General features: G+C 35.7%; 2 long non-coding RNA genes across 7 annotated transcripts in view; one reads left to right on the top strand and one right to left on the bottom strand.

Moving 5' to 3' along the window:
- Nucleotides 1–9,588: 9,588 nt before the first annotated feature.
- Nucleotides 9,589–14,953, bottom strand: LOC127472010 (uncharacterized). Its single transcript, XR_007904844.1, has 3 exons — nucleotides 14,753–14,953; nucleotides 10,641–10,690; nucleotides 9,589–10,068 (listed from the first exon to the last, which is right to left on the bottom strand). It is a non-coding gene; the product is annotated as an uncharacterized LOC127472010 (long non-coding RNA).
- Nucleotides 13,137–26,804, top strand: part of LOC127472009 (uncharacterized) — a 26,862-nt gene continuing 13,194 nt past the window's right edge. For 2 of the 6 annotated variants that reach the window (XR_007904839.1, XR_007904842.1), the window contains exon 1: nucleotides 13,724–14,171. This is a non-coding gene — a long non-coding RNA (uncharacterized LOC127472009). The other 4 variants (XR_007904841.1, XR_007904838.1, XR_007904840.1 and 1 more) reach the window with 4 other exon arrangements.

The raw sequence follows: 26,804 nt of genomic DNA, 5'->3' as shown, positions 1-26,804 counted from the left end.
TCTTGGTCCATTCAGAAGCAACAGGGTAATTTTGAGGCATGTCTAGGTGAGCAAATAATTTCCTCAGATATCTTAAATGAGACAAAAACTAAACACCCCAAGCCAACAAAAACAGCAAAAAAACCCCCAACCCAAACTTCTGAAGGAGAATATTTTCTTTTTTTATTTTCTTTGTGTTCATTTTTACCCTGAGAGTACATTAAAATATTCAAAAAGAAAAAGCATAATTTTCTTTTCTGGTCTAGATGAAGAGGAACCTTGCCTTAATTTCCTGAAGCACTCAGTGGTGAAGAAGCAATAATTATGTAACCAACAGAAAGGAGACCCAGAATCATTACTAATTCAGCCTGGAAATGTTCTGACTTCTGACAAGGTAAAATACTTGGAAGCTATCTTTAGCAGAAAGAAATTTTTAGTGTAAGACCTCATTTATTAAAATTGTAAAATACGCGTGGTTAAGAAACCTGCAAATTAAAACTCTCTTTTTCTATTTTTAAGATTATTCTCCAGTCAACATCATGATAGTGCCATAACATTATAAGACATTTAATTTTCTCACACAAAGCAAAACTCTTAATGTTAAACCAGACCGAATACTTTCCCCAGCAAAGCAATGCCTGAAAATAGGGGGGGAAAGTAATTAAAGAAAGAGACTTTTTTTAGGAAACATAATTCAGAATGTATTAATCCCTTAAACTGACAGAGATTAGATTCCCATTGACAGTTTGCAACTGACAAGAGGGTAATATTGAATTTTCACAAGAATAAAAGTAAAAATCTCTGAAAAAAATCAGTGATAATACTCTAGTCTCATGTCTCTTGCTATCTAAAAATATTTGCAATGTTTTCTGTCAGGTAGTTGCAATAGGTTATTTGTCATATATATATATACAAAAGTTCACATCATTCCTCACATATGGAGATTTGAGAAAATTTAAGGTCACGCCTTTCTCAGCTATGTAGTTCTAAGGATACCTATCTCAGCAAGAACACTTAGTAGAATCCTCTCTTCTAAAATGTTTCACATTACATATGTTCCATAAATTAGTTCAATGGAAGTCAAGTTCAACTGTTTCCAAAAAAGCAAAATGAACACTTGACAGGACAATACTTTTAATTTCAAAATATTTACACTTATAATAATAATAATTAAGAAAGTTAAGTATGATTGTAATTCCCTCCTGTTTTTATTAGGAAGACTGAGAAATGGGGAGGGGGGGGACATGATTTGGCTTTTATGATTTTGAAATACTGCTCCAGATACAAATTCTACTCCTCAGTAGGTGGTCTCTTTTTAAAATTCATTTGTATAATACAGTTGCTGATGAAAGAAAGAACCTCAGAATTATCATCCCATAAAGGGTTAATTTTCTATGTATACCTCTCACTGCCTCAGACCTCATTTGATTTAGTAACCTACAAATAGCTCAACTGTCAGAGTTTTATTACATCCTTGCATATATTCTACAAGAACTGATTCCAAAGAATATTGAAATTGGGTAAAATGCATGCTCAGAACAGATTTAATATGTAAAACATCACTCTTCTTTTTTGTCTCTCTGATGCATCACTCCAAATAAATGAATTCCAAATAGGATATAAACCCTTGTGGACCAGCCATCTTTTGTAAGCCAAAAGTGTCATCATGACAAGATCAGAGTCAGATCACAATCTCAGCTCTCATATTGGTGCTCAAGTCTGAATCCAGAATACATAAATATTTCCTAGGGTTGAAGGAAATTATTCATTGCTGAGACATTATGGAAATAATTTGCTGATGCAATTTTAAGATTTTCTGGGCCTTATATTTCTCAAAACTTCTGACAAAATGCAAGGAATCTATAACTCCTTAAGGAATGTTGATGGAACAACATGGAGTTCCCACAGTTATTCCACATCTGCATTACTTTCTTCACCTCGATTCCCAAAGGAATTAAGAAGTTACCTGTGTTTTTGTACTGTGAAAGAATAAAAGACACAAATAGCACAAAGCAGCCTAGTTTACACAAGTGGATCTGTTTTACTATTATTTTTTTCATTTTTAATTATTCCCATAATGCACAGACCTCTGCACTCATTTTAACTTAAAAAACAATGATCAGTGACAAGTTAATAACATATAGGCAATCTTCACACAGTGTTTTGAATCTCTTATGAGGGCTCTTACTATATTTTCCCAGAATGAAGGCTCTACCTGAGTTCCTCAATAAAATTCGATTAATAATACTACTTTTATTGCCTGTACACAGAACCTACATTTTTCTTGCAAAGTGATTCATGTAGCTCTGCAAAACCACGTACTGAATTTTTGGTGTTGACAAGGGCTCCCTCTTGTGATATTGTACTGAATTCAGATCTGTTCTAAAGCAGACTTAGTTTGTAATAGCTCAAACCTTAGACTGGATGATTAGTTAATGAGTGCAAATGCTTCACTAAGCAGTCAGGGAATGTCAAGAGGATTGTTCTCTGGAAGTTGGGGGTGTGTACACTGGTAACAGGTTTGGAAGTTAAGAAGAAAAATAAGTGCAATGACATATGACTGTTCCCATAAACATAGATTTTTATGAGAATTATGAGAACAGTTCTAAACCTTTATTAAATTATAATCCAGTAACTAAAAAGTCAGGAGGTTATAAATTAAAGTAGTCTGTTATCAATAACACGAATGTTCTAATAAATATATAAAATTGAACTCATGAAGGTTTATAAATTACATCTTTGTTTAGAATTTTTCCAAAGTACTTAGGTATAGAGGGAGTTCTTAAACAACTGCTTCTATTTCAACTCAATTCTCCTTTCATGCACTTACCAGAATTATTTCTGCTAAGTTTTTGATGAATACATCTTTTGATCAATACCAAATTGTCTCTTTTCCTTTAAAAATAATTAGAATGCCATTGTCTCTTTTCATTCAAATAGAAAAAACTGCCATGTTGGTTTGAATTAATTTAATTCCCTAAGTAAAGATTAGGGAAAACAAAATCACTAAGGTCTGTGGGCATTAGGAAACTTGAGCTCCTGAATAAATATTTCTCCTAGTATTCCTCACTTTCTCCTCTCAGAGGTCAAAACCAAGGAACAAAACTAGATGTCTAGTAGACAGCTACAACCCCAAATTTCATCCACTGCCTGAAATGTAAACTAATTAAAAAATGGAAATTACATACTGAAGGCAGAAGGTTACTTGAATATATGCTGCCCTTTCAGCTGATTAGAGTATGTCAGTACTGTGGGAATACAAAGTTTATTATCCCTTTCTACTTTGGTTTGATCATTTGCAATTGTAGGTACTGTATATGTTATAAACTCTAAACTATCAGCATAAATGCCAAACTGAAGAGATGCGTACTGATAGTTCAGAGGAACTCGAATCAATGTCGAGAAGCTTTGCATTCCCAGAATAACACCAAAATCCAATAGCTGGCTGCATGAAATATTAATATTCTTACATCTTGTCATTATTGATTTGCGTCCCTCGAATGAGTTAACATTTAGACTATGCTGTCTTCAAGGAAAAGAATACTTTTTATCAGTTCCAGATAGATATTTCTCAAAATAGAATTATAAAAGGGCTTATTCCTGCAATATATGTATCCTACTACCACTTCTTTTTTAGCTTATTTGGTATTATTTTCTACAGTAATAGCTCAAAAATTTTGACTGCACACAGAATTATCTATAAATTGAAGCAGATATTTCTAAAAAATAACTTGGAAGTGTACTTGGCTGTAGTAATTTTTCTACAAACACATCACCAGTTACATATTTTTGTAAATGCTATGTAGGATCTGCTCAGTGGGATACAAAAGCAGGCAGCCAACTCCGAATAAATTTGTCATCTGAGATTCAGCGGCAAACTAAAAACTGGAGCCAATCTGAAGCCCCAGCTATCTCAGTCAAGTTTCTTATGGCTGCAAAGTTTCAGTCCAGGAAGGTCTAAGCATTTTGGTCACAATAGATTACATGAATTATAAAGAGACAAGAGAGAGAAACTGGAATACGAAAATAATTGAGTGCTGTTTCTATTTTTACTTCACTGATTTCAATGTACATACTTGTCTTGAGAGGCTGAGTGGAGAGCAAGGAAGCCCAAATTGATAGACTGTCCCAAACTCCTTAAAAACAAATACGATATATTTGTATTTAAACACCACAGACTAGTTGTTGAACACGTAGGAGGGAACTTTTAAAACATTCAGTTGGCAGAAATGACAGACCTACCTTCTTTTGAGATACCAAAATACATATAGAAACACAAGACTGGGTTATACCAATAATTACAGATTCTTTAGCATTCTGAGAAAATTATAAAGTGTATGTTTATGTCAACTATTACTTTACTTGCTGTTCCTAGGACAATAGAAGTAAATGAAGGAGAGTAGACAATCCTGCATGTGAATTCGTATCTTTGTATATTTTAAGCACCCAGAGAAGCAGATAAATCATTTTGCCTCCTTCATACTCATTTACCAGAAAAATGGCACCATTAAAATAGTCAAAAGGGCAACATCTACAGAGTCCAAATGGTACAAGGCATAAAATGAGTTTCCAAAATATCGTCTTTACGCTTTTACAAAACTAGAGTTAGTTGTAAAATATCAACAATCTGTATTGACAGATGTAACGAAGTTTTGTAAAAAGAGGGATTCAACTGAAAAAACATATGTGAGACTGTAAGATCAAATCAGCAAGCATATCCCATTATTTGTTATTCAAGTCCTAATTATTTCCAGAAATTCTCCTTGGGTGCATTAAAATAATTTAAGTCACGGAAACAGAGCTTCATTCACACTTGACATACTTAACTGAAGAGAAAACTAAATTTTAGTTCTTTTCATTTCATCAGTGGAAGCATATAAGGATATTTGAAAGGCCAGCTTAGTGCTTTAGCCTGATACCCAATCAACTGTAATAGAGGAATTGGGAGTTAGAGGTTGGTAGACTCCAGATTGCCCAGCACTGTATACAGGTGTTACTGGACTGTGGGTCTCTTAGAGAAGTGTTGCCGGGGTTAAATACTTGCACAGTTTTCTTTTTGCTGTGAAGTGTTTTTAGTTTCAAATCGTAGTAAGAAAAAAATCAAATTCTAGACAACCATGAGAAAACAGAGAAAGGAAAAAAGGAACCCAAGTTCACCTTGCTGTTACCAAGTCCTAACTTCATTCTAACTGTGGCTTTAAACAGGAAACCACTACACAGGCGAAACGAGCCCCCACAGTCTGGTCATGGAAAATGAAATATAACCTTCCTAGTCATGTCAGTAAGTAGGAAGCCACCTGATTTTGCAAAGTAAAGATGTTATCTGTTGATAGTGCAGCCTACACAACTGCATATCCAGATGAATTAGGCTGAAAAAAATTGTTTATTGGAAAGGGAGTCATGCTTCCTATATGCTTCTTATTCACAGATTCTTAGAATCATTAAGTTTGGAAAAGACCTTCAAAATCATCAAGTGCAGCCTTTGACAAAATACCACCATGGCCGCTAAACCATATCACAAAGTGCCACATCTACTTGTTTTTTTGAACACTCCAGAGATGCTGACTCCACCACTTCCCTGGGCAGCCTGTTCCAATGCTTAACCCCTCTTTCTGTGAAGAAATTTTTCCTAATAATCTAGTTGAACCTCCCCTGGTGCAACTTGAAGCCATTTTCCCTTAGCCTCTTGCTAGTTGCCTGGGAGGTAAGGCCAACTCTCCATCTCCCCACAACCTTTTTTCCTACAACCTAAGCTAGAAGTGTCTTACACTGCAAAATGAGGTCATAATTTTATATTTGTTAACTTTTATATTGAAAGGATTGAACTATTAGCAGTGACCTGGAATGGAAATTATGTCGTTCATCTTTATGTCTTCTAATATATCACAGATAAGATCTGTATTTGACTGTGGTCTCAGTTCTCTATATATCAAAAAAAAAAAAATAAAAATCAAAAAATCCCAGCATATAGGGTCTTGAAGGAAATTCAGAAAGCTGTCTTTACGCAACTGCAATGTTTTTGTTTTTGTGTCTCTACTTAATGTAGTCCAAGAGATCACACGTACTACTATAATCTTATCAACTTTTTCCCAAGAAGCAATTTAGAATCATTTATCTAATATAAGTTTTCTAAAGAGAAATGTGTAACAATGTGTCTACAGAGAAAAGGAACAAACCAAAGCCCTACCCACCCTCTGTTGCACACGCAATTCACCTCTAATCAAGGGAGGGGCAGAGGACAAACTACAGTCCTGCTGCTTAATGGAAAGCACATGACTAATGTAGTGTGATAAGGGTGATATATACACTCTAAAAATGCTGAACCAAAGAAATGGACACTGGAAAGAGGATACTTCAACAATGCTAAATATCACAATTGGAAAATTGATGGTTTTCAGTTTTTGGTATTTCCTGCATCCCACAATTTATACTTAGCTTATTAAAAATCACCAGGCTTCTCTTAGAAAGGCTGACTGAATCATTAGGAACCTTTCCTGAAATATAGCCATCCACACAGAGGCAGAGAGGGTTTCTAATTGCTGGTAAAAAGGGAAAGAGAAGCAAGATTAAAACAAGAATTTTTAAAAACATTTTTAACTACTTTCTGTTTCCTATTTAAGTTTAGATTCTGAATGAAAAGAAAATATCGCATTTTGATGAACATTTTGATGAACATTTTGAATTCTTTCTTTCCTGATAGTTCACTTATTATAAAGTTACTTTTTTTTGATTAAATAAAATACTTATATATCCCTATTGCTAGTGCCCGAAAAAAAAAAACAAACAAAAACAAACAAACAAAAAACCACAAACAAAACCAAAACCAAATAAAAAAACCCCACAAAACAAAAACAAAAACAAAACAAAAAAAACCAACAACAACAACAACAAAAAAACCCCATTGAAAACTCCAAAAACAAACAGTTGGGAAAATTCTGACCAATTAAGCCTAGTTAAGTTTGAAAGGTAGTTTCCCTGAAAGAGATCTCTTCTGCCTGTTATTTAGTTCATATCATTTTAAAGGAAAGGATATTTGGTATACATATTTTTGCAATTATCACTCCATACAGATTCAATAAACTCCAAAACACACTACTGGAAACAGCACACAATGTAACAGTCAAACCAGTCACTTATGTTAGAACATATACTATTACAATATTGCAATTTTATTTGTTACAGAGGTCAAAGACTTCTCTTCCCCCTTCACAGATATTTTGTTGCAGAGCTTGGCAGGCTGATACATCCTGGGGTAAAACCAGCTGAACATCTCAGGCTGCAATGACAATCTCCATTTGGCAGCTGGTTTACCTCGAGGTGCTCTGGCACAACAGGCACAGGGATGGGCTGCACTCTCCTGGCTGAGGTGGACTGAGCTGATCCATCCTCTGCATATGCAAGTACCTCTTGCATGTGCTGGTACTGAAAGGTTCCCTGTGACTACCAGGAGAAAGTTTCCTTCCCATCTAAAGGGCTGAGCTTGAAATGGGATGACAGGATACTCATAAGACTTTGGAGTTGGTGTGCTGATTCTGCTCTTGCCTTGCATAAAAGGAAGAATCTCACTGCTGTGATTTATTTGAAGGTCTTGGGTGTATTTTCTGAATATTGGGGGTGATTTAGGGTTGTTCTGCCTGCACGTTCATCCAAATTTTATGTAATATGTGATTGTCATTGGGATACGGAAAATTCCATTTTGACAAATCTTTTTTTTTTTCAAATGTCTAAAATCCCAACAATTTCAAGCCTATATTGGCTAAAGGGAAGCTCTGCTCCCACTTTAAAAGTTTTGCTACACATTCACATTTCACAGTGAATATGTCTTTCCTTTGTAATAGAATACCTATCAATTATTTATAATTATATTCTTGCACATAAAATGTCCTCAAGAATTATGAAAAAATTATAAAGGTATGCTTAGCATTACATGTACAGCTGAATGCCATATGAGGCAGAAGAAAAGTAATCAAGTTTTACATTGAACTCATCTGCATTCTGACCTATGAGGATTTCAAGCTTTATTAACAAAAAATAATAAAAATAATCACTCTATCTAGAATTGTACCTGTAAATCAACAGTATTAGATTCAATGTTCAAATCAAAATTTCACTCGACTGCTGTTATGAAGTCATAAATATCACAGAAATAAATACAAAATACAGCAGGATCTTTCACCTTTTAATCTGTACCAGTTGCTTAGGTAGGTAAAAACATGGAACAACATATGGACAGCAAAGTTAAAGGCATATAGGTATATTAATATTAAAGACATTGGACATAACATCCAGAGAACAAAACAAACAAAATAAAAACAACAAATCAAAAAAACCCAACAAATCAACACAACAAAAAATGCTAAACAAGGGTAGATAGAAAAATTATCTGTCACTGGCAATTTCTACAAAGAGAAATCACCCCTGAACTGAACATAGTTTAGCTGCAAACATAAGTAAGAAAAGGGCAGACTCAGAGAAACTTCAACATTTTTGTAACAGCATTATAGCAATACATTTTTATTATTATTTATCAAGAGCCATTTTATGTGCTTTGCTGACTCACTAACATTGTTGGCTCACTTCTTTACTGAGATAACAAAGAAGGATGTATGCTCTCAGTTGAGCTTTCCTCAATCATTAACCATAGGAGCAGCAAAGCCTAGGGATAAAGCTTAAGTTAATCTTTATAATTTCACATTTTTTACATAGCTGTTACTAAAGATAGATCCTGTGAAGGAAGCAAATGTCTTACCTTAGATGGAACTAGCTATTTTTCAGTATACCATAATAAAGTTATACCTTACTGCACTTTTCACAGTTTACATGCATGGTTTAAATTATACTTTGATAAGATTAAAACACAAGCTAAGGAAATAGAATGAGCAGATTCAGCAAACAAGAGTCTAGAACACGCCCACTACGAACTTGGGATATATTGAGATAACTAGGAAGCTACAGATACATAAGTCCAAAGGCTGTATTGCCTCTGATATACACACACTATACATGTTGTCATTTATTCCTTTGGCAACTTTTTTTCTACTGGTACTTCTGTTTCTTCCACAGCCCTTCTCTTACCTTTTTCACTGTATTTGACGTAATTTTTTTCAGTTTCAGTTTACTCTTGAGCTAATGAGCAGGAACATACACATGCTGCATAAATTATCGAGGAGATTTAAATAAATTAACTCCTTTATTCCCACAGCACATACCTCATCAAGTCATAAATCACTGAAGAAGCAGCTCGTCCAAATCTCAGCAGCTTTAAGTTAGCAAATTATGCCAATTTACAAGAAATAATAACATAGCATAGAAGTTAGGTTTTCAATATTTAGACCTGAATGATAGTTAAAAGCAGCAAAGGATAGAAAAACAGTAACAACTAACAAATCATTTAATGCCTTTAGCAGTGGTGCTTCAAAAACCATATTCGTAGAATCTTCCTTGTATCTATTCACTCCAGTGTGTGAACACTTCTTTTAACATGTTGCTTGATTCATTACTCTTTTTTTAGTTATAAAAATTGAAGGACTGGTTTATATAAAAGAAATATATTAGATGTATGAATATTATTATCTCATTAATATGTTTGTTACTTTAAAACAAAGAAGGTCACATTCACATGATAAATCTTTCTCAAGAAATGGCAGTGTGGCATAATTTTATTATGTAATGGATGAAGAAATGAAAACAAGTAGAAATTTGACTGAGACCAATGAAAAAAAAATTAATATCATACAAAGCCCATATTTGCCTAGCTTGGCTTGTGTAAAGTAGGTACCTCATGTTGTCAGCAATAGGAACAATAAATGGATTGGAGCTGTAGACACAAAGTCACAAAGTCACTTTCATAAGTCACTTTTTGACTCATGCTTTATTTGGTCTGGTAAACCATTTTTATGAGATCAAATTATTTCTGTCAGTTGCAAAGCTGGATTTTAATTAAAGCAGAAAGTTCAGATAATGGTTTTCCTCTTTTTTTTCTGAAAGTTTTTGGGTCCAAGTGTACTATATACAGTGCCATGTCCACAGTTCAGTTTCAGAAGTGATCACCAGCAGCTGTGACAGCAGTGTCAGCATATAAGGAGGTACCTTGCAAAAACAGTGAAAACATATACTAAATAAAAGCAATATCATAAAGGATATTTCCACTTCACTGGCAGCATTCTTTCCAGTGACAGGAACTGGTATGTAGGTATGTAGAATATGTTTGCTTTATATTTTCTATCTGTCCTGTATTAATTTTTTCTTACAATTTTACTTTACCATTTCTATAAAAAAAGAATATTTTTTTTTGTTGACAATAAGCAACCTAGACTAGGAAAAAAGTGTATAGATTAAATAAATAAATAAATAAATTTTAAAAATTAAAACTTTCAAATTTTGGATTTAATTCTGTCCAGTTCTGCTGGGTTCTTATTCTAATCTCCATTCTGGCTTTTTCTAACCTCTTAAGTTAAAAGCTCTCCTTGGAGAAAGATCTGCTTGAAGAAATGCTGGATTTTTCATTTCTTCTCAGTCCCACATTTTTCTCTTATCTTTTCTAGGGTCATAATACATACATTTCAATCGAACAATTAGTTCCTTATTTTCTGAGTCATCCCACACAAGTCAACATATTTGTGGAGGAACTTTTTACAGAGTTAGTGAAATCCAAGCCACACCAGTGTAATGGATCAGTTTTCTATAGATCCCAGTGGGGCCAGAATTTCAGCTAGAAAACAAAAGTCCACAGAAACTGGTCATTGAACTATTTTCATACACATTTAATTGAAAGACAGAGAAAAATTACAAAACCATTGAATATCATCTCTGGTGCTGACTCTAGTAAACCACCTAGTAAACTGATAAATCATGAGATATATCATTTTTTTGTGGCAAACCCAAATATTCTGTAAGTCCCATCTGGGTTTACAGTGTTTCTATGGGTATATTTACAGTAAAACTTTTAACAGCACTTCAAAAATATTCTTGACCTTCCCTGTATTTTTCCAAGTTATTCTGATTCCAAAGCTATCAGAATTCATCATAAAGATCTGGGGTTTCATCAGTTTCCAGTAAAATGTCAGCAGTTGTATCTCTGGGAGATTTTACAGTATTTTAATTGTATGCCTGCAAATAGATAAACATGGTGAGGGCTAATCTGATTTCTCTACAAGAGTATCAACCTTCGTTTTTATTTGGGACCACCACATCTCTTTCCACAACTGCACATTCTGCTTTTTCTTGTTTCTAGCCACCTCACAACAATATGCTTTTATTGATGGAGAATAGTATTAAAAACTTAGTGAACAACCCATGTTTTGAAAGGTTATGTGTATTCAAAAGGCATGTTTTGTTTCCAGCTATTTTTGACATACTGGTATTTTTTAAAAGGCATTTTCCCAAAACAAAGGTCTGCCGCACCTGAAAAAATACAGTAGACTTGCCAGCCTCCAAGGCAGTGTGAAGCTTTCACATAACCTTTATACTAAATAGCCCCTGTAACATTGGCAGAAGAAAATGCATCCTATGGGGGTGAGAAGAGAGTTCCTACAGTTTTCCAGGTAAACTGGTGGCATACTAGACGCCCATGGGAAAGAGAGTTTACTTATTAACACCTTCCCAGTCATTTTGCACCTCCAGTGTTGCTAAGAAGATACCCTGTCATATGATGATGCTGAATAAAGAGTTTGCTTTTGTGTCCATTCTTAATAGTTCTGTTTAACTGTCAGATTTTCCTGAGACTATTGAGGCATTCCTGTTTTCCATGGCAAAACATGGTAACAAGCATGGGTAGGAAACCCTCATGGACTTGTTTCCTGGCTCTCATTAGACTGGCTTAGGCACTCAGAGATTTGTATCAAACAAATTAACCTCTTACCACAAAAATAAAGGGTTAGTAAGTAATTCTTTTTATGTTAGCCTTGCATAAAGTTACCTGGATCAAATGAAACATAAACATATGGAATTGAATGTCTCATGAATTTTAGCCTTCAATTCAAGTTTGTTTCGTAGTTTCAAGTACTCAAAAAAGATTATGTGAATTTCTCATCCACAGTACAGACAAATGGGAGGGGGTAAACCCCTATGTTCTTTAGTTTCATTGTAGATACCTAGACAGAATTTGTATCTGCTTGTAAAGCCTTCTCAAAGTAATAATAAGATTTCTACATGGGGCACAAATCTTCTATTTTTAAAAAATATTGCATACTTTCTCTGTTTGTTACAAGGGCAGGACACAGACAGAGGACTCTGATTTGCATTGAATATGTCTCCATCAAACCAGGAAGAAGGATGCGGTGTTTTCTCAGTGTACAATGGACAATGTACAAATAGATAAACATGGCAATCTAATAATTATAAACGTCTGTGATTTTTAATATCAAATACTTTTACAATTTTATTCTGATCACTGCATATTTTTCCTCATAAAAGTATTGTCTTAATTTAGACATATATTTAGCATATATTCAGAATTAACAATTTAAAAATTTTTTTACTCTTTATGGTTTATCTTTCTGTTTAATGATAGTGATACTTCAGCAGCACTAGATGGCTCTTCTTGCATCCATGCTTAAAAGCATAGCAGCCAGAAACTGGCCAATATTGTCAACAAGAAAAAAAATTTGATGAGCTAGATGGTGAAGTAGCTTATATTCCAACACTTTCAATAGGACTTAGAAGCTTTCAAAAGCATTATCGACCACCAGTTCTTTTACTGCTGGCTGTTCAGATTAATTTTTTCTTGTTATGCCTAATGTTTAAGGTTTTTTGATTGATATTTAATAGAGTATAGATAAAATAATCATTTACATAAATGAAAATACTACACACATATACCCAGCAATACAAAATAACAAAAATTCTCATCAACTGTAAGCTGTTTTCAGGAAACAGGCCCCTTCTTTAACTGCACACAACTTCATTTGTATCAGTGAAGCAGAATGTGAATGATGCAGTGGCTTTATTGACATAAGGGATAGTGGAAGAATTTAACTCTGTCTATAGGAAAAGCTGTAAGTTTTGAATTCACTTTTACCTTCAGGCAGATACATAAATATTGTCTGTTGAAAAGAGCAAGAATGTATAAATACAGACAATAAAATATTTTTCAATGGATACACAGGTGAAAGTGTTCCTCTGACTGGAGCATGTGATTCTTTGGTTTATTTGGGTAACTAATCCACTGTATAGGGAATGAAGCTGTGATATGTGTAACTGTGTTTTTACTCTTAGAAAACATAAAGAGAGATTTATAATAGCTACTAATGAAATGTTTGTTGCAAAAATGATCCAGCAGAAGACACACTGGTTGTGACAAAGTTCAAATCATCTCCACACTCTCCTAATTTAGGAGAGATTCTATTTTGCGTATTCTATTTTTTTATGTATTGACATGTGGTTTCATAAGCATCCATCCTTTGCCTGGTGCGGAAATATTCCTGCTTAGATCGCTACACAAAAGATCAGAAATAGCAACATCAAAATATTTTATATTTTTAAATAACAGAATTATCAGAATATTAAAAAATAAAATTTAGAAATCCCCTTTAATTAACATGTAGCTAATGCAATCAGAAGTGACTGATGCTTTAGTTTATATAAAGGGTATTTGTATTTTTCAAACCAAGACTCTATAGAAAACAAAATCCTCACAACATGATCTGTAGGGTCCTTCAAAAGGATCTTTTTTCATATAAATTGCATCTATACAGGTTTGGTTCTCAGTGACACAGCTGTATCATTCTAATAATTATTGCTTACATCAGTATGTATCTGAATTTCAAAATTCTTGCTGATATATTTACTGAGCTGGGTTTCTTTTTTATACTTGTTAGTCTTGTTTACAACCATGTTAATATTTCACTAGGGCTTAAAATTCAACATGATTTACAATGTGCAAATTTCAGTCTTGACTGCCCCAATGGCAATGCTACAACCTCTGTTGCTTCAGTTTGCATGCACATCACCAGCATCCTGTAGGCAGGTACAAGAAAAAAACCTGTTGAGCTGTGCCTTTTCCTGCCACTGTCACACCCTCTGGCCTGATGTGGACTGTGCCTGCTGCGAGCCAGGCAGCAACTGAAAAGCATCAGGGAATCACATTATGTTAGATCCTTCCAGCTTCAAGTAATTAACTCAGTCCATTTTATAGAACTGGGATGATTTTGAAGAAACTCCAATGGAATATATAGACAATTCCTTGGCAATCAGTAAGTGCTGGCTTCCCTTTATTTACTACAAGTTGGGGTTTTTTTATACATATGCTTCTGATCTTTCACAAAACTCTGTACAAATGTATTGGACTCCTTGGTTTTAAGATTTCAGGGAGGCTGCTTTTTAGAGCTAAATCCTGTGGGCAATTTAACACTTTCAATTTCCATTAACTTCAGAATTCTTGGACTATTTATTGGGATTTGATTAGCAATTTGGTGGTAATGTTCAGGCTTCCTCTCATATGTTTTAAACTTTCCACTACACAGGATGTAGATTTCTTTATATCCTAGGAGTTTTCTATAAAGAAAATCTATGCTATCCTACAGATCATTACAGATACTTTCTGTTTCAATAAGTGTTTTTTTTATTACTCTCTCAGAGTCCAAACATATTCCTGTTATTAAATGCATTGTACACAAATACATACAAAATAAATATAGCATATAGACATACATAGACATGCCAAATATAGTATATGGACATACAGTTAAGTGCAGCTTTACTTTAATAACTGATATAAATGTCCCCCAGAGCAACAGCACATACTGTGCCCTCAGTAAAAAGAGGTTGAGCTTACATTCTTGTATGAGCCAGCAGTATTGTTTCCTTCTTAACCGCTGAAGTTACTTAACCAGTTTGACCAGGATCTAGTATCCTCCTGAGTAAAGATTTAACTACTCTATTGAGAGCAGTCCCTTTCCACATCCAGTCAGGCAAGTAAATGTTTACACTTTTTCCTAGGCAAAGCAGTAGCAGTTCATGGATCTGCCCTTCACAAACCTTGAATTAGCTTTCATCTTGCTGGCTTTTGTCATTTTCACCTTGTTTACCCTGGCTTCTATCTACAGTGACTCCCATGACAACAAAGAAGGTAATAATTTAAAATAAATGTAGTACTTCACAGGTTTTACTAACTAATATTCTAATTATAGGTTTTGTGATTTATCTTGCTGGTAGACTTACAGTACCTGACACCGGTTTAGGAATAGCATACGAAGGGCAGAGAGTAATCAGTTAAGGCATCAATAAAAGTCACAAGCATAGAAATTGAGATAAGGTATGGGAACAAGGCATTTTAGAGCTGGATCTGCTCACTCAGATGGAGCTGTGCCACACAACCGAGATCAGCACTGTGAGTAACCTCTGAGTGAGTAAGTCGCTGTTCTCTGTAGGGGAGGATTTTCTCCTGGCAGCAGTTCTGCTTCATGGTCTGAGAAGTTATAAGATGCTTAGGCTGGCAAAACTGAGGATGTTTTTGTAATCGAGGTAAATGTTTGTTTTCATTATGCTGAAGGCAAGTATTTGCTCCCTTTTAAGAGAGTGAAAATGCCATTAAAAGTACAGGGGGTGTCTTTCTCCCATTCAAAAGGTTTTAAAATCTGGACCAAAAAATCCCAAGCAGATGCGCTGCTAGTTCTACAAAGGAGATTTAACATAACCTTACACCATCAGCAGAGAATTCCCGTGTTACAGGCGTAGCACTGTCACAGCCGCCGTCATGCCATCTAATCCCCTCCTGTCAGAAGCATCATTGGGGCTGCTGGAGCAGAGCAGGAGCAGAGAACTCTGGCTTTCCCCACCAAAAAAGGAGTTCCTCTCTTTTTCCAGCCTCCTGCCAAGCTTCCTCAAACTGGAGAAGGTGGGAGCAAAAGGAGGTAGGGAGAAAGTGACTGAAATAAACTCCTGAGGCACACAGCAATACAGGCTGTTGGTTTCTGCCATATCTGACAGTAAATAACCCTGTGTTAACTTGACTTCTGTATTAAAAAAATATTTATTTTATGAGCATGTCACTGAGCAACCCTAATGGAATGCTCTTAACATTTGTGTCATATTGTAAAACTTTGGGCTGCCTAATAATTTGTGAAAAAATAGCTAACAGCATTAAAGGTGAGGAAGTGTTGCAGTGCTTGCTTCTTGCATGTCAATTAGCTTTCTTTCTTGCTCTTCTGCTCCCTTGCATTTTACATCATTTCTACGCAGAAGGGGAAACTGTTCAAAAACAGTGCACATTTCTGCAGATAAAGTGTGGTTGCCATGAGAACTGACCTCATTGAGACAGCGTGGACACAAGCAGTTTTCCCTGGGAGAAGTCCGCTGTATTGACATGGCAAGAACAGCAACTCCTCAGCTCCAAGGAGGATGGGGGAATCATGTGCTATAAGGAATGCAGTCCTCATGGCAACTAACAAATTTTGCATAGGTATGAACTTGAAAATGAGACGTTGTTTCACTGGTTTCTAACTGACATGTATGTTTTACGAGATTAAAAAGGGGAGTTAATGGAATCATATTGATTTTAAACTTATGCCTTCCATTGCACAAAGACAAGGTTAGGTATCCTTCCTTGCCCTCGGTTTCCACAGTAACTTACAACAGAGGTGTAGTGTGAGTAGCTTTGACAGCATCTCCTTAGCGTCAAAACTGCATGAGAACTTCTCACTTCTCACTGTCCTGTTTTTATCACCACAGCCACACTTTCAGTCTGCAAAGAGAAATCTAAGTCTTCTGCTGAGCACTATATGAGAGTAGACTCTTGATGTAAGAGCTCATAGGCATCAAATCCGTCAAAAACCTTGGTGTGCCCACATCAGGCCTGGTTCTTATGTTCCCAGTATTCAAAGCACCTTGTATGCAATGATCTTGGACAGAACTGCTGTGAGAACAAATCCCACTTACTATGCTAGTGAAACAACCCCTGAATTTAGGCAATGTCCTTCTGCAATAACAGAGCCTCAACCATGTTCATGTCTTTTCCCACAATGTTTTTAAAATCTTCTTTAGAGGAAAACCTGGGAAGCGGAGAATCTGTATGAATGTCTGCTGCCTAAGATGCAGTGGTAACAGGGGAATAAAAACCATATATCTGCTTTGTGCTAACATTGATGGGTGTCTTGTTAGAAACGTATCTTAATACAAAGCTAACTGAAACAGATATTTCGGTGAGATGTTCTTCATAGCTCTTTTAGCATGCTCATACAGCCCTAGGCCAGTACATTCGACTCACAGCTGAAAGGAATTTCCTTTGATTTCCATCTTACATGTTATCCGAACAGAAGAGGAGGGCTACAGAAGAATTCTAATTTATAATCCAGTTATTTCAGTTCAGTTATTTAAGTGGAGATAGTTGTACAATTCTGGGAGGATGTCTGTGCTTGTTTTATTTTCTCTTGTGGCCAGTAAGCTTGCATGTCATTTACTTTTTCCACAACACAGAACACAGCGTGTATCCTTCAGTTATTTGTTTAGATTAGGGAAAATGAGAAACAGAAATATTATGCTTTATTTCTCAAGCTTCTAAAGCAATTTTTGAGGGAAATTGTCCCAATCTCACCTCGTATTACCGTATTTTATCATGGCATTGTATAGCAGAACATATAGTGCAAAGCAGCAGTTCCTGTGCCAGCTGAAAAGCCAGTGCTCAGTGTGCCACTTCAGTGACACAGAGTTTTCCTCCCTCAGCAAAATGAGGGCATGTTCTATAAGATTATTCTATCTTTGGGAAAATGCAATAATTCATGGAAATGTAAACACAATGTCTTCCTTCAAAAATCTGTTTCTACCTGAGAAAAGAAAAAAAAGAGATCCGAGAGCATTAATTCAGTAATTGAGGCAACTGCGATACTTAAGAGAGGGCACAGAACAAGTAGAAGGACACTGCAGAAAAATACAGAAGTGTTTCACTAGATTAGTCATAAGGAAATTTAATTCAGAAAACAAAATTTAAAATAAGGCATGTATCATTATGCTATGCATAATAGTAGCTACTGGAAGCAGTACAGAAGCCTACAGAGAACCTAGATGTAAGATCAAGAATATACTCATTGCATGTGTTACAAAACCTTTTTTTTGTTGGCATTACATATTGTTCTTTACAGCTAGAGGCCTACAGGCCAGCGTCTGGCACAAACTGAGAAACAAGACACAGATTATAAAAATTGACAAGAATGGAAACTGGAAATCTGTAGTCGTGTGTCATTCTGAAGGAGGCAGCAGCATGTATTTCCTGCTACCCTTTTAGAAGAGGCTAAACCCACTGTCACAACGTATATAGAACACAATTTTCATGCTCCAGTGCCATTGTTGCTCTTATATAAGGAATAATGGTCAGGAAGCAGTCTTTATTCTTTCTTGGGTGTAGCAGGTAATCCTTGACTTTAATTTCTTGCACTATTTGATCTGTATCCTTCTCAGGAACCAAACCACAGCTTCTTGAAGAAAAGTGCAATGTACTTCACAGAGTTTTGTTCTAAGAAATATAAAAGATGACAGATTTATAGTAAAAAGGTAAAAGGAAGCAAGACATTAATGGCTTGTGATGCATTTGCTGCCCGGGAGAGACAGTCATTAGAACAGTTCCAAGTAGAGTTTATGCAATAAATCTCCCACTGGAGGGAGTTGTCTAGTCACCATGAGCCACTAGCTCTGCTACTTGGAGAAGAATTATCCTGCAAAGACCAAAAACATGACTCCCTGGAAGCCTTGCTCTCAACAGTGTCTGTTAGAATTGAAATCTCAAGTCTGAAGATTAAAATGCCTGTCTTGCCACTCATATCCCCATAGCGTGACAAGCTATTCCAAACACAGGTGCATGCAAAGGAGTTCTATTTACTTAGCCTAGTTTTGCCTCAGGGAAATTTGATTTCATATGCACTAATTGAATTTCAGCTGAAGAAATTTACTGTTTTGCGCTACTTACACAGCATAATCCAAATGGTTGGACAGTAAGGAAGACACCAGCAAGAAATTCGTTTTTCCCCAGAAAATTTATTTCTCTCTATTTTTTTTTCCAAAAAAAACCCCCAAAACCCCCCATAAAACCCCAAAAAAACTATACATATAGTGGAAATAAAGGAAGGATTGCCTATAATAAACCACTATTTAAAAAATTTACTTATATTAAAAATACTTAAATTCTTTGAGATGCCTTCTTTCATACAGGAAACCTGGTGCCTTCTCCCTTCTCACTGGTGCAAAGCCCTTAACTCTGCCACTAACACAGAAATTGGAAGGATTTTGTCTGTATTCATGAAGAGTGAGTTGTGGGATTCACATAATAAAAATGGTATTTCAAAAAGCTCTAGTTACCATAAGGTAAACACCAGCCTTCTGTGAAAGTAGAAGTGGCAAACTGACTGTGTTAAACACTATATTTGAGTTTTTCAATGACTTCTTCCAGTGTGAGGACTTGGGATATCCTGAACTCAGTGCCTCACTACCTACACAGAAGAGAAAGTGTCTGGGTGGTTAGTCAGTAAGAGATGTGAGCTACAAGCACGGCTCTGAATTTCATTGTCTCTCCAGTCTTAGCATTTACTGTCTGCTTGAGTACATGAAGGGCTGAGCCTTTGTGAGCATGCAGATTAAAAAGTATGCTTTTTCTACCATAGCCAGCCAAATACGATTTTGGAGGTATGAGTTGGCTTAAAGCCACTGAATCCTGGCAGGTTTCAAATGAAGATACCCTTTTCAAGAGAGTCCATAAGGCCAGATAATGAAACAGGCTCCAGTGGCTGCTACCAGTTCTCCACTGTGCAGGAGGGGTGTAAGCCCACCTCCACAAAAGGGAGAACAAGCAAATGCATCCTGGCTTTCTAATTACATGAGAAAATTACCTCAGGGTGAATCTGATCTCTGCTTTGTAGACTGATTAAGTATCTTGAATAAAATTTACCTGGTCATAAGATAATATATATAAAATATACATAGAATGCAGGAAGAGTATAAACACTTATGTTATTAACACTTATGTTATTATTGCTATGTTTTAACATAAAATACTCCTGATAGAAGTGAGTTACCATCTAACTTTCCCTTCTGGGATGTGAAATGATAGGGATTAAAGCTCTTGCACAGGCACAGGCATCACCGACTGCTATCTCACAAGTGCCAGCAAACAGCATGAATTTCCAGAGCCTTTTGCTCCTGGAAGGGTAGGTGAGTCCTTTTTCTGAGATATTTGAAAATGCAGCTTTGAGGCAGGGAGAGTTTGCTCTTGAATGAACATCTTAATCGAACACTTCTTACAACTCTTTGTTTGGAACACTTTCCGGAAGGTAGCATGAGCTGTTGGCCTACACTTCTCAGGAAAGGTGGAGAGGGAACGCTATATATGCTCAACACACACTAAACAAAGCAGTGTGTCAGGCAGAGCCATCCTACAGTGAAATCAGACTGGAGATCATTCAGTCTACATCTCAGGAGCCTCCTATAGAGCCAAAACTTAAATAAAATTCATTGGAAGCCAGGATGGCCACATTATCTTTGAATACAGCTGACTACCTGAAGAATACATTATGCAGGAAGACACAGAGATTCTGCCTAGATCCCATGGGAGTGACAATTTGAATTTGCTTTATCCTATATATTATAAGCAATACCATAGGTACTGAAGGATGCCAGCAGTACATGCAATTTAATCATATGTGCCTGGATGACTGCATTTCAGTTTGTTCATGTGGGGTGCAGAGACTTACAATAGGATTTATATTGACCAAAAAACCCAACCAACAAGAACAACAAAGAAAACCAACCCACAAAAAACATCCCAAAGAGGAACATGAGAATGAAACTACATATTTGTAAGATTTTTTTGATCCTTGATATTTAAGAATAGTTAACACAAAAACTAAGGTTTCTGAGCTGATTGCTTTGAAGACTCCACTATTAACCTCTGTAATGATTTCAGGACTGACATACTGGTCAGCGATAGGTACAAAGAGTAAGAAGAGTACAAAGAACTTGCATCCACTGAAATGTTTAAGATACTTCTAATATTTTCAGTATGTTATATATTAGGAAAGTTTAATATTTCCATGATTTCTCTAAAGACAATTTCTTTTGATTACAAACTGCTGGTAAGCCTTGTGAGGCCGTGGAGTCACATGGAATTCTGCAAGTACACGAGTCTGCAGACAAAATCCTTTCTATTTCTCTTATAAAAGTAAAGGCTCAAGCAAGCTTAATGATCACACATTTACAAAGAACAGATTATGCCTAGAAAAATGACATCAACTAAAACTACCAAAATACAGTCAAAGGGAACAACGAATGTTGTACATCAGCTACTACTTTACATTAAAGGGGTATGGGCCAAGTCCTGAGCATTGCAAGAAAGAAAGAGAGTAACATTATTTCATGATAGTCAATAAGTCTGATTACCCTGCAGAACCAAATACTAAGGAAAAGGAAAGTCTAATCATGAAATGCAATTTTTCTTAACTGATTACTAGGAATTCCTGAATCATTTTTAAATAAAATACTTTGCATGACCTGATAAAGTTTTTCACACATTTTCATCCCAGCTAAATCAGTCCTCACCTGCATATTAACTACAAAGTATAATTTCAGGAATAAAGAGACTTGGCTATGTACTTGCTCTTAAAAGGGAAAATTAAAGCATATAAAAACAGTGCTAGATCTGCAAAAGGAAACCTGGGGAAGTAATGGTTAACCTTCCCTTAGTCACAAAGGGACACTTTGCACCATTTTGAGGACAATCCCTGGTGACCTTCATTCGATAGTTTAGTATCTGTTTCATTCCATGAGAAAGGGCAATAGCATAATTCATATGTTTGATGTGTTCTACTCTAGAGGTCAATATTTTCAAATGCCAAACCAGCAAAATAGTCAAGTTTAGGTTTTTCAGTTTGGGGGTTGTAATTAATAATATCAGACACTGTGAGATTATACAGTCAATTATTTTTTTCTCTGCTGCCTAACTGTCCTTGGGCTGCTCTCGGGTCTTATTAAAGATTGTGTCACTGTTTACAATAATGTAATTAGTATTTTTTTAGACTTTGCTACAATCAGCACTTTTCAGTAACAACTATGTTCCTTCTGTCATTAGGATTTGACCTTGCCCTCTGTGAAAACTCTTTAAAATACTCAGAGTATCTCTCTAATAAGAGGCCAAAACTATATGTGTATCACAAAATATTCAGAAAATATCCTACCTACTTAAGTGAGATTGCAGTAAAATTTCAGTTAATTTGATGAAAGAGAATTTGGAATTTGTATTCCTTGTTTTAAAATCAACCATAAGAGTAAGCTTCTTACAACTCTTGTTCAAAAGTAAAGGTATTTTTCAATAACTTCTTTAAACACAGCTTTTTACACAATATTATGGATTTCAGAAGTATTACTTGGGTTTCACGACAGAGATTTCAATACTGGGTTTTAAATTTAATAAAATCACCTGAACATTTAAGACCCCTCAGTATGTGGCATACGTCCCTTTTACTGCTTGCAGTACTTAGAAATGAGGTTTACTGAAATCAGTGGGAAAGACTTACTTGGGTATCAGATTCAGAATCCATTCAGAACCATGTTTATGACTGACCACAATCATAGCATGTCTCATCTAAGAATACTATCAGAGCACCAAGTAGGTGACTATGATATCCTTAGGTATATGAGAGGATGGAGCTACATTCCAACTTTTCCTCATTTCTTGCTTTCTAATTGAAAGTTCCCTTACGAATCTCCTTCTGAAGCAGTTTTAAAAATGCCTGGGATGCATTTTACAATTTCTTAAGTTTAGAGAAAGCTTTTGTTGACCTGACTGTCCCTTTCACAAATCAGTAATAAAACTGTATGTGATTAATGCTCAAAAGAAGAACTTCTAGCTCTAAAGCCAAAATAGAAAACGTGTATTTAGGATCAGTATTACACCTAATAGAGATCAACACAAGAATAGGACATTCTCAGAATTTAAGTAATCCAAACATTGAACTATTTGAAGACACTGAAAGTGGGAGACCGTATTATAATTATGTTCTAAATTTCATTATTTAAAATGAAGCATTTAAAAATGGTAGAGAATTAAAGCTGCTATTGTGGGAGTACTTTTATATTTTGTGTTCTTCTCTGTACAATATATATTTGCACATATACATATTTCTCTTAAAAGTTATGGAGGTTTTGGGGAACCAGTAGAGCTTATAGTAGAATTTGCAGATATACTACTAAAACCAGACTATCACTGCTTAATGGAAATATGGAGCCTTTTACTCTGTTTGGAAAAAAAGTCTGTATGAGACCACCCATGGTGCAGAGACTTAGTAACAATAGAGCCTTGGTTGGATTGAACTATTGGAAGTGCTGAAACACAATCATCTGTATGGCAACACAGACATGGTCTTAGAGGTGAAAATTTGCAGGTAATTGTTGAATAAATAAAATAATGTGTTCAATTTGAAGTAATTATAGTGATTCCTTTGTTTGAATGCAATTTATATGCAATTTTAGTTGCCAGGAATGTGAAAGTATTTAAAGGTATAGAGAGAGGCCAGAAGAGGAACAGGTGAATAAAGGTGAAAATTACGTAATTTGCCTGGCAAGAGGAAAACCCTGTAGCAACAAGTGCTTTTCCTCCCTGCCTCCCATTCACTCATTGTAAACACCAAGGAGTTGCTTTCATTCGGAAGCATCATTTGCCGCTGCTTCCTCAGGTGCAGATTGAATTCATGATTTCATGATTTCAACTCAAAAATGGTACAATGAGCAGACCATGCAATGCCAGGTGCTGCTCAGAACGAAATAGAGGTTTTCCAAGACAGTTGCATCAACAGCAAAGACAAAATTTTAGGGATCTGGGTCATTAGGAGCAAGATAGTTTTCTTGTCTTGCTTTTTCTTTTTTTGAGAAAATTTCTGGAGAAAACTAATTGGCCTACAGCAAGTCTTCCCACACACGAAAACATTACCAGGGTGCTTTTCAGTCACTCCCTGTCCTCCCAACAAATAGGTTTTAAAGTTTAATAACTCCTTTTTGTGGCAAAACTCAGGGAAAATAATTTACCTTTGAAAAGCTCTAGAGGGGAGGATAAAAAAGAAAGAAAAAAAACAACCCTATGTTTTCAAACTGATGATGTGGGAGTTAGAGTGAACATTAAGACTTTCCCAGGAATCCCTAAGGAATTAGCATATATTATTTTAAGTCCTTACTGCTGTCATAGGATTGCTTTTGAATTGTGGGGTAACACTCATGGATTGGATGACTTTTTTACTAAACTCAGAAGTATACAACCATTTTCCTCTCCCTGTGAGGTAAATGTTGTTGAGACATATATATTTCAAAGTAAGTGCCAGCAAGGTTAAGGAGTCCTTCCCAGAGTAAAAAAATAACAGTTTGGGTTGGAAGAAGGCAATAAATAAGATTATTCCACCAGCTCCTGTTCTCTGTCTACTAATTCTGTTTTCCCCCTTAGTAACATGACACTCTTGCACCCCATCTCTGTGAGTTGTGTCTAGAAAAGACTTTTTGAGGACTATGTTTTACGAGTAGGGTGGAGGCTTCCCAGTTTTCTATGTATGGGATAATTCATATCTAAAATAATATAGAAAGAAAAGGGCTTACCAATCTCAGGGATCTTTTCTGGCTTTGTGCCCTAGAAAATGCTAAAGATACGGCAAAGCTACACATATGAGCATGCACTCAGACTCATTTTCTTCCTAGAAACACTTGGAATGTGAGTGATATTTGAAATTAGTTCATGCTTCTGCTTGGCTCTCATGCTCCTTTCTGTTCCCCTGAGCTCTCATTCTACCTCTGTCTCCACAGACTGCAGGCAACTCCCATCAGGCCAGTGCTGAACTGCACCTGTGAAGCAGAGAGGCAAATGCAGAAACATAAACAAGTGACCTTAGATGGGCTTTTGCATGACCTGGCTGGACTCTTGGAAACATACTTCAAATTTACTTTTTTTCTTTAGTTCCCTGTATTCTTCACTACATAGCCTTGAATTCCAGATATATATACTGGTTTTTGGATAACAGAGTGGGAAGAAAGGGTGGGGGTAGATTTCTGTGAAAATGCTATAAATCTGTCCTCTGGTTTATAACAAAGGTAAGTTTTTGGTGCATTGACTAAAAATAAAATCACCCTTTCTCTAAATAATTTCACTACTAAATAAGAATGATACCTAAGGTTAAGCAGAAAAATTTTAAAAACACATTTTAAAATGTCAATAAATCCATATATGTCCTCATTATGATTAAATTACATGCAACTTTCTCTAAAATACAGTCTATTAACTTCCAAACTGAAGATGTCTTTACTGCCTGTTCCAAAACAAAGGATGCTCCTGACTTCCAGAAACCTTCTCAAAAACACTTTTCAACCTGAGGGAAGATAACAGAGTTCTAAAAAAAACCTAGACCCAGTAATTTCAGTATAAGATAATCTAATGTGTTAGGAGGGGCAGGAGAAAGAGAAAATACTAGCCCTGAGTGAGGCAGAATTAAAAGTAGAAAGGCAAAATTGGGCAAAGTTAAGGCAAAAACATACATGTTTTTCAGTAATCTCTTCATATCAAAAACATCTATAAAAAATTGAAACACTGTGAGGTAATTAATTACAAAGGCATTAGAAATTAGAATTAGGTAATCTCAAGCACCCTCTTCTATTCTGTACTTCTATAACTCTCTGTTACCTGCTCCCTCTAGAATCAGTCTACATTCCTCTTCCTGCTATGTGTGAACTTACACTCATGTATCTTAAACACAGGGGTCTTGAAAACTTCTTTCACTGTGATGCAAACTAGCAGCACTTTCCTTGCATGTGGGACAAGTTAAGAACACCCATATGAACAGGTAGGATGGCTCATCTGGAACTTGTTATGCTAACATAAATCAGCCGTGTTTGATACAGGCCTTAGCATAAATGAGACAAATGAGAGAACAATGCTATGTTAACAGGGAGAGAGCAGAGACATCAGTCTAGTTACAGTTCAAATACAGGACAGGATAATTAAAGAACAAGTTAGACAAATATTTTAATTATTGGATAACAGCACTTTTGAAGGATGCAAAACCAAAAGTGCATATTTTAAAGGTAAGAACACAGACACGTAAGGACTTTAGGACCAGTCAGTTATGGAGAAAGTACAGAACAGTAGAAGGAGATGAGGGAATAACATAAAAAGAAAAGAAAGAAAATCAAGCTAGACTTCACAACATCTAAAGGCAACACCAGTCTTCTGAGGGAATACAATATTTTTCCTAGCTGTAAATTTATGCAATAGGTCAAATATATGTTGGCCTCATTTTCTTTGATGGTAGATTGTATAGATCAGATATCAAAGTATGTTAAACTTATGCAAAGACTGCAATTTTAAAACCACTAGTGGTGGTCCAAAAGAAAAGAGCTGGAAATGGAGTAACTCCCTAATGATGAATTTCAGGATTTGAATGCTATCAAAGTAGAAACTATATTCTATTTTATACAGCTAATAAAGGTCAAACATCTGAAAATATGGACTGGGATGCATATGAAACTGTAAAATGATGGAAAGTTGTAGAGCTTCCCAAAGGAAAAGTAGAAACCAAAGAAGTAAGTTAACACTAGAGATTGAAGAAGTGAGAGTTTTGCATAAAAATTGTTTATACATACATTTAAGCTCCTCTCACTTCCTTCTGTTATTAAAGAAAATTAGAAAGGCCCACAACATGCCAAAGTTAAGATATATGAAAATAAAGCCAGTGAGCTCCTTATCTATAGATAAAATGCAGGGGAAAAGTCAATTTTCAGGCAATAAAAATACAAAAGTAGGGTGAGACCAGAGACATAAAAGACCAGAGATGCTGTTTAATAATCCACCAGTTCTCATGTCTAATTAATGCTCTCAG

The sequence above is a fragment of the Manacus candei genome, unplaced genomic scaffold, assembly GCF_025592945.1.
Source record: "Manacus candei isolate 608988 ecotype Guabito, Panama unplaced genomic scaffold, ASM2559294v1 h1tg000028l, whole genome shotgun sequence".
Lineage (NCBI taxonomy): Eukaryota > Metazoa > Chordata > Aves > Passeriformes > Pipridae > Manacus > Manacus candei.
The sequence above is the reverse complement of the archived record's forward strand: the minus strand, read 5'-3'. Positions and strand labels throughout refer to the sequence as shown.